The sequence below is a fragment of the Myodes glareolus genome, chromosome 22 (assembly GCF_982192425.1).
Source record: "Myodes glareolus chromosome 22, mMyoGla1.1, whole genome shotgun sequence".
NCBI classification, from domain to species: domain Eukaryota; kingdom Metazoa; phylum Chordata; class Mammalia; order Rodentia; family Cricetidae; genus Myodes; species Myodes glareolus.
Window position 1 is genome coordinate 50,374,006 of NC_142047.1, and position 7,524 is coordinate 50,381,529.

Here is a 7,524-nt window from a genome sequence, read left to right on the forward strand (position 1 = left end):
CCTGGGGAAGCCACACGGACGTCCAGGGCACCTGAAACCAGGGGCGAGATCCACCAGCAGCTCCTGGACCTTCTGCTTCTGTCTGCACCTTCCAGTTTGAGAGACACTTTCTCAGACTCTTCCTTCCTGCTCCTCAGCTGGTGGCCCAGGGCTGTCAAATTCATCCCACTAAAGCCTGACACCCCACAGGCAGCTAACGTGATGTGTGCCGAGAGGAAATGAGTCTGCCATGTGGACTGATAGGCATCTCAGTGTCTGCTCCGGGGACTCGGATCACTCAGCGCTGAAAAGCTGACTGTGGTGGGTGCCAGGGAGGACGGATAGTCCCTTCCCGGGGGCTTCTGAGATGAGGGTGTTACGTGGTGGGTGAGGAGGGAGCCTCCAGGAAGAACCTGTCAGTCTTCGGTGTCTCAGAGAAAAAGCTGGTGTCCTTACGTGAGTCTTTTACAGAGAATCTGAGTCATGTGAGAGCTGGCTCCCGGGGGATCTTGGGGGCTACCTTCCCAGCCGGGCTTTTCCCATGACTGACTGTGAGCCTGGCCTCAGACTGTGAGCGGGCATACTAAAGAGTTGCATGTCAAACAGGCCCGAGAGCCTCCTGAGACCTAACCCGGGGCTCATGGGCACTTCTCTCCAGTGGGGAGGGCACCCCCAAATTGTGTTGGGTGATAGGTACAAGGCAGCCATCTCTACCCTGCTGGGAAACAGAAATTCCTGACCTGTTTTGTTTTCCCCTGCTGTTTGTTTGTTTTTTCTTCTATGTCTATTTTTCCTCATATGTCTATGAGATTTATTATAGTTTATGATTAGAATAACAACATATGAACTAGTTTTGGAAACAAGATCTTACTATGTAGCCCATGATGGCTTGGAATTCACCATGTAGTCCAGGCTAGCCTTGAACATCCAACAAATCTTCTGCTTCAATCTCCCAAGCTGGGATGACAGGCATAGCCCACATAGGGCTTGTTAACTTTTTTCTCCCCCTGAGGATTTCTGTGTTCATCATCTCACTGCATGCCCATGGCACCTGCATGGGGTGCTTCGGATTAGTGGGACATTACAGAAGCGGGCACAGGCTCAGAGAGACGCAGTAAGCCGCCTGGGACCTCACAGATGCTTAGGAGAGAGTAGGAGCTTGGCCTTGGCAGTTTTCATCCAAATGGAGCTTTCCAGCAAACCCTGATCAGTCTGGGAATGAGCAGCTTCTGTCTCACACTGACAGAGGCAAGAACGGTTCATCGGTTTAGGTAACAACTTATTTATCCACTACGAGTCAGGGCTGGGACACCGAAGACTGACAGGTTCTCCCTGGGTGCTCTCTCTGCACCCCCTTGTAACACCCTCATCTTAGAAGGCCCCGGGAAGGGATGTCGAGGCAGCCCAGGCTGGCCTTCAACTCATGCCTCCTGAGTACTGGGAGTACCATGTCCAGCCAGATGGCAAGTTTTAAAGCCAATATGCTTTACCGTCATCTGTAAGGATCCCTTCCTATGTATGGCACAAGCCGGTGGGAGTGCAAGTCCTCAACGCGGAACCCTGAGGATGAACTGTCAGTCTGCTCCTCCCCATTGTCACACCCCCAGCTGTCAGATAAGCCTTCATCTCCAAACATCACACGCTGCGTGGCTGCTGGACCAGAGAACTCTTACAGGGTGCTTGTGGTCAGTCAGGATCTGAGCTCCTCTCGGCTGGGCCTTCCCTGCCTGGCTAAGCTTGGGCTTGTCATCCCAGAGAACACTGACACTCTTCAAGGATGGAGAGTAGTGAAGACTTTGACTTCCCTGTAAGGTGCTGGTCCACATTTACTCTATTAGAACATGGAATGAAGTTATAAAAGTACTTCATCCACTATTTATGTTAAAATCATATGCTCATTTTATAATAACAAGAAAACACACATACACACACTATATATATACACACTATATATGTGCATATATATACATACTATATATGCTATATATACATACACACTATATATATATATATATACATATATATATACTTTTGAAGTGAGGGGCTGGAATCTAGGCCCTTGTCCATGTGCAGCAAACACTCTACCACTGAACTAGATCCTTGTCCTATGAAAAATAGAATTTTATTTAAAAAAATAACTATCATAGAAAACAAAAGCATGGACTGGAGAGATGGCTCAGAGGCTAACAGCACTGGCTGCTCTTCCAGAGGTCCTGAATTCAATTCCCAGCAACCACATGATGGCTCACAACCCTCTGTAATGAGATCTGGTGCCCTCTTCTGGTGTGTCGGCATACATGCAGACAGAACACGGTATAGGTGATAAAACAAATCTTTTTTTTTTTTTTCTGGGGCCCACCATATACTTTATTAGAAAAGTCACAGTCTATGTACAGAACAGGAGTGTCCAGCCAGAGAGCTGAGTGCCTGTCGTCATCACGGAGTACTGAGAAGGCCCTGAGGGTGTAGGCACCAGCCTCACAGCCAGTACTCAGCAATGCTCCTTTTAGCCTTTTAGCCGCTACTCAATTCCTTCTTGCTTGTCCTTGATGGCCACCCGGAATCGTTCCTCCAGAAGGGAGAGCTCACTGATGAGGTCTGTGATGGCGTTGGTGAAGGCCTCCTGAGGACTGTAGTCTGGGGCGGTCTGCACACGAATGATGATCTTGTGCTCCAAGGGGTGAGGGACTTTGTAGCCGGCAAACAGCACCTGTGGGTCCTTCAGCAGCTGTGATTTGATGATGTTCCCCAGAGTGTGGTCTTCTTTGTTGATGGTGAACAAGCAAACATTGGGCACCTTAGTGTCCTTGTTAATGGTGATTTTCTTCTCGCCCTCGAAGAGCAAGAACGACTCGAAGGCCGGAGGAGCGTTCATTCTAACGACGCGCTCTGTCTCCGAGACTCCAATCCGCAGCCGCTGTCACCACACCGAGTCCCCGAAGCAAAACAAATCTTTTTTAAAAAGAAAGAAAGAAAAGAAAAGCACAAAACAAGGAGTTAACCTTGTCTTCTGCCTCTTGCTTTTTAGCACTGGACATGTAGGATGTGTTCTTGCCTTTGAAGCATCTGTCACACATGACATCATTGGGTTTCCCAGTCCCTCTGGCGTGGGGCATGCCACCGTCAGTATGGAGAAGAGGAAACTGAGGCCCAGAGGTTGGAAACTGCTAGCCTGGGGCACAAGTACTCTGGTTGATCACAAGCTGACCTGTGTACAAATGTGGGCTTCCTCCATGGGAGGGCACAGGAGGTGGCCAGGAAAGAGTTCTCTGTTTATAACCCAGAATAATGGAACTTAGTGTCACCCAGAAAGGGGCTTCCACCAGCTGCCCACCATCGGCTATGTGCAGTCCAGATGTTACTTCATCCTGGTGGCGATTGGCCTGCCCTCCATCCCTCCCTCTCTCCCTCTATCCCTCCCTTCCTCCCTCCATCCCTCCCTCTCTCCCTTCCTCCCTCTCTCCCTCCCTCTCTCCCTTCCTCCCTCTCTCCCTTATTTCCTCCCTCCCTCCCTCCCTCCCTCCCTCCCTCTCTCCCTTGTTTCCTCCCTCCCTCCCTCCCTTCCTCCCTCTCTCCCTTGTTTCCTCCCTCCCTCTCTCCCTCCCTCCCTCCCTCCCTCCCCTCTCCCTTCCATATATACCAGGCCTGGTTTATTTACTGCTGGAGAACAGACTCCAAAAGATCCAGGGCATAAAAAACCCTTGGCAAAACTGAGAAGACAGTCTTTATGATACCACTACCCTCACACCCAGCAGGGCTCTGGCTTCCAGTGCACCCCTGTTGTCTATGCCTCCTGCCCCTGCCCTCTCCCTGGGCAGACACATGACACTCTGCTCAGGCTCAGCTCTTCTGGGCTTGGCCAGAGGGACAGAAAACAGCAAAAGCTTATTCCTTACACCCAAGGTCTCCAAGTCTTCCCATGTGGCTTGTGGCTGTGCCTGAAGATGTCCTGCAAGGGCGTTCTGCAGCATAAGTGTAGAGAAAAACTGAAAGGCAGAGACCGTCCAGGCTGGACTCCGCTAAGCATTTAGCTTCGAAGGATGCTTGGAAGGAAGCTGCCATCACACCCACCTTATAACCTGTGAGTTGAGGCGCCTTCTTACAGGGACCCGAGTGCAGGCATGGACTTATTTATCTTTGTTGTCTGGGAAAGCAACCTGGGGACCCTGGCTTTATTATCTACCACACGTGGTGGGTGGAAGGTGGGGGTCGGGAGAGGACCAAGCTGGAACACCCAAAAGGCTCTGTCGCCTCTGTGAGGCTCAGGGTCCACACGAGTAAGACAGAGGGTAACCATATAACCATATAAGCATATAATAGCTGGCTTGGCAGTGGTGCATACCTGCAACCCCAGTGAATTTCCACTAGTTTGAGACTAGCCTAGGTTAGTTTTTGATGATGATGATGATGGTGGTGGAAGTGGTGGTGGTGCTGATGGTGATGATGATGGTGGTGATGATGATGATGGTGGTGGTGGTGGTGCTGATGGTGATGATGGTGATGGTGATGATGGTAGGGGTGGTGGTGGTGGAGATGATAGTGATGATGATGGTGATGGTGATGGTGATAGTGGTGATGACGACAGTGGTGGTGGTGATGATGGCGGTCGTGGTGATGGTGATGATGGTGATGGCAGTGATGACGGTGATGGTGGTGATGGCGATGGTGGTGGTCGTGGTGATTAATAAGGAAATCTACAGTTATGCTGAGAACAACTCAAGACAGACTGCTTTCCCACTCTTTACCTCTGCACAGGATGTCGGCTCTTACAGCTGCAATCTGCTCTTTTTGTCTCAATGGTCACCAGCCACAGATAAATACCAGTCCCTCCTTAACTGACTCAGTAGAAGCTGGTGTCCTGGGACATCGGGGTTATAGACCAGTAGCTAGAGTGTTTGCTTAGCACACACTAAGCCTGGGGTTCGATCCCCCAGCCCACAAAAAGAAAAGCATGATAGAGTATACCAGTCATCCCAGCACTCTGAAGGTAGCGGCAAAAGGATCAGAAGTTCGAGGTCATCCTTGGCTACACAGTGAGTCTGAGGCAAGCCTGGGCTACAAGAATAAAAGTACAACACAGGCTCAGTATGGCCCTTCAAGGATACTGGGAACTTCTTCTTTGAAGCAGGTGGTATAATCAGGATGCAGGGAATGCATGAGGAAGGTCACCCTGGTGTCAAACTCTCGAGGGGATTAGAACAGACCACTGTGTCCCTCGAACCAGGCTGGGAAAAGCACTGGTAATTGTTCCCTTCCCTGGACAGTGGCAAGCAGAGGAAGCCCCCACCCCACCTCCCCAGCTGGGACGAGCCAGAGAGTCGAAAGCGGCTGTGTGCTCACAGTCACACCTGCCACCTATTACTGCCACTAAGCTGGGCCATTTTATCTTGGTAAATCTCAGAATAATGCAATTACAGGAGATAACCTGGGCCCGGACCGAGGAAGGGTTCACTCCTTCAAAGCCAGGCTTAGGAATAATCCGCAGGGCAGCCATCTTCTTTATTTTCCTGTTAGCTAAGGTTTCTTTTTCTACTCTGCCCCTCCTGCCAGAGCACTCTTTTCCCAGGAGAGAGAGAGAGAGAGAGAGAGAGAGAGAGAGAGAGAGAGAGAGAGAGAGAGAACACAGAGTACGAGTGTGCCTTAGTCATTGCTTGTGAGTATTCTGAAAGTTTCGCATTCTGGGTTTTTTCTTGGCCTGCCCATTTTAGAATTTTCCAAAAAGATAAGAAACGAAGGGTCTGTTTAGGGATAAGCTGGAGGCGATTGCCAATTAAAAATAAAGAAAGCCAACTGTCTTTCCTTCCACGCTGCGCAGATGGTTTCCTTGATCGCTTTTGTTTTGGAGACTTGGAAACTTCTCACCGACCAGTGCAGCAGTAGCAGCAGCAGCAGCAGCAGTGGCAGCAGCAGCAGCAGCAGCAGCAGCAGTTCATAGTTTCCTTGCAAGTTTCCTTGCAGCTCACAGTTAACTATTTTGGGTTCAGAGGACAGAATCGTGGGACTGTACCCCGACTAAGTCACACACCTGTAAGGCAGCAAAGACTACCACTCACTCCCCGAACCCCCACCCCCGGCACCTGCTCCCATCCTCAGTCCCCAGGGAGTTCACTGGGCGAGCGCTGGGGGATACAACCATGGCATGAAAGACAGACTGAGGGTCAGGGTGGAGAGGGAGGTTTCTGTTCACCGAGTACTATAAAACCAGGGAAACTGAGTCAAGGGATGCTAGTTACCATGGACACTGCCTGTTCAGACGTGTTCAGACACCTTTCCGGGAAGTGGTTTCTGAGACTGCCTGCCAGAGAGGGGAGCCCATGAATAGCAGCCACCGTTGAGATGAGCAGACTGACCCTGTAACAGCGATCGTGCAATCCCCGTAGCTGCACAGACGGGACAGAAGCCTTCCTGGTCAAAGAATATTTAGTCTCTTCTTCCAGGCTTTCCATGGAAATCCCCCTGCATCCTCTCCATCCCCTGAGATACGGGGCGCCGTCGTCTGGCAGCATTCACAGCTCACGCTGTGTCCTCACAGCTGCCATTGGACAGTGTCGTGGAAGGGGATCGTCCAAGTCTAGGTTCTACAGGTCCGCGGCCCACACAGGCTTCAACCCCACTAAAGAAGGAAGGTCAGGGTCTGCTGGTGGGACTCACTTGGGGTCTAAAGCCTCACATGGAGCGACCCCTGTATCAGGTGGTTGCCACAGAGATCAGGACACCCAGAAGGAACTCACTGAGCTTGGGAGGGTGCTGGGACTCCTATGTCTTCCACCTCTGCAGGTCCTGACTCCCTTTCCTTTTCCAGCCTGGTGGAGGGGATGGATTCCTCAGGAGTACCCAGAAGTCCTGGGTCCTTGTCATGCATTTGGGATCCAGCTCAGAGGCAGCCACACTGAACCTGTTCCCAGTCACTGGGAAAAGTACTTAAGAGAACTTAAAGGACGGCAGCGCACATGGCTCTGCCCTGCCCCTAGTGGCTAGGTGAGGAACTGCAGCCAATGCCTCGGTGCCCAAGTCAAGCCGAACACCTCAGAGCACCTCCCAGTACCTCCCCACCATGGGAGAGAATCTGCCCTCGCTTCCACTGGGTTTCTATTAACGCACTGGTCTGCTTGAATTTCCTCGTGTAAGCAAGTGAACAAGATAAAAATTTAAAACACCTGGGGGTTTAAAATGTATTCATTAAAGAAAAGACAGCCGCTAATGTGGGAGATCGAGGAAAAGATGGGGACCAGATGAGCCTGGGCTCACACTCTAAGAGCCGAGTTCACACAACTACAGAACTTCTTCTCTGAGTCCGGAAAGGGGTCAGCAGATCAGGGTCACTCTGCACAGATTTCCTGTGTTGTTTGCCCAGGCACAGCCCTGTATTCTTGTGACTGGCCCTGCATGTGTGGCTGGAGCACTTTCTTCGCTGAGGACAGAGGAAGGACACCAAGGCATGCACAGCAAGGGCACTGGGGCAGGCCCAGGTCTGTCCTTCAGTGTTCGCCAGTGCCTCTCCTAGAAGGGTCGGACTGACTTCATTACCCACTCTTTTCCAGCAGG

General features: G+C 51.1%; 1 pseudogene; it reads right to left on the bottom strand.

Annotated features, from left to right (window-relative positions):
* Positions 1-2,319: 2,319 nt before the first annotated feature.
* On the bottom strand, positions 2,320-2,932 carry LOC148118543 (DNA-directed RNA polymerase II subunit RPB11-a pseudogene; annotated as a pseudogene).
* Positions 2,933-7,524: the final 4,592 nt, after the last annotated feature.